The sequence below is a fragment of the Sinocyclocheilus rhinocerous genome, unplaced genomic scaffold (assembly GCF_001515625.1).
Source record: "Sinocyclocheilus rhinocerous isolate Xijiao unplaced genomic scaffold, SAMN03320098_v1.1 scaffold1756, whole genome shotgun sequence".
Lineage (NCBI taxonomy): Eukaryota > Metazoa > Chordata > Actinopteri > Cypriniformes > Cyprinidae > Sinocyclocheilus > Sinocyclocheilus rhinocerous.
In genome coordinates, this window is record NW_015628696.1 from 964 (window position 1) to 2,099 (window position 1,136).

Sequence of the window (1,136 nt, forward strand, 5' to 3'; positions counted from 1 at the left end):
ACACACACACACTGATGAGACGAGATGAGCTTCAGCTCTGATGCTGATTGGCTGTGAAGTGCAGCGGTCTCTGTTTAATATTATATGTGTTTAGTGAATACGAGCTCAAACCTGCACATGCTCGGCTGAAAGGCTTGAAGTGGTTTCAGTTTGAATGCAAACACACTATTTATGTTCTGACTGTCTTGAGACGCTCTCGTTCATGAATCAGCGCGTGTGGTAGCTGGAGTGAAGTGCAGCAGGGCTCTGGTTGTGTTTGAGTGTTTCGAGGCTGTTCCAGTGTGTTGATGTGCTTCTGCTTCAGGAGACGCGTTCACACTGGATATCAGCAGCAGCCCTGAACTGTTTTTAAGGCCGTTGGGGTCGTATTTTCTTTCAGCTCGTGTAGTTTTGTTCATGGTTTTGAGAATCAAGGCTCGTCTAACATCTGCTCGTGTTGAATCTTCTGCCAAGCGGCATCTGCACCAAAATACTGTTATTTCATTAACATCAACTACAAAAGGTCAGGGTTGTTCCAACCTAATCAGTGTATAAAATTAAATGTATTTAATTTCTCATAACTGCACAGTTCTACCCTAGTGAAAAATAAATATACTCAAATGTTTTTGAAATACATTTACATATTTATGTATTTAATAAAAAATACCCTGCAATGATACTGGTATACTTAAAGTCTGCTACATTGGAACTAATTTTGTGTTGGATGCACTTTAATTGTGCAGAAGTAGTGCTGAAGTCCAACTAAAGATATACTGAAGCACATTTGATTGTGCTGAAGTGGAACTATTGCAGGTATACTTCAGGTACACTTTAAATATCCTGCATTTAAAGACTGATATTATTCAAAGATAATACAGTCCTCATCAATAGTGACATTAAAACACATTTTAGGCTTAATGTTAAACAATGTGCATTGTGCACACAAGTAGTACTCCAAATAAAGTATAATTATAATTTTTATTTCAGTAAGTCTCAATCGATATGTCAGTAAATATGTTAATAGATTTGAACTGTACTTAGTAAGAACTAAATGTATTTTATAAATATATAACTTTTTTACTAGGCTCACCTGGGGTGTTTTGCCTCATAGGATGCCCATTTTCCACAAGTTGATATGATTCTTTAGGGTCTTAATG

General features: G+C 36.9%; 1 protein-coding gene across 1 annotated transcript in view; it reads left to right on the plus strand.

Annotated features, from left to right (window-relative positions):
* lsamp (limbic system associated membrane protein) overlaps positions 1–1,136 on the plus strand; it is a gene marked incomplete at its 5' end in the record, with an annotated part of 97,410 nt that overhangs the window by 959 nt on the left and 95,315 nt on the right. The window lies entirely within an intron of this gene.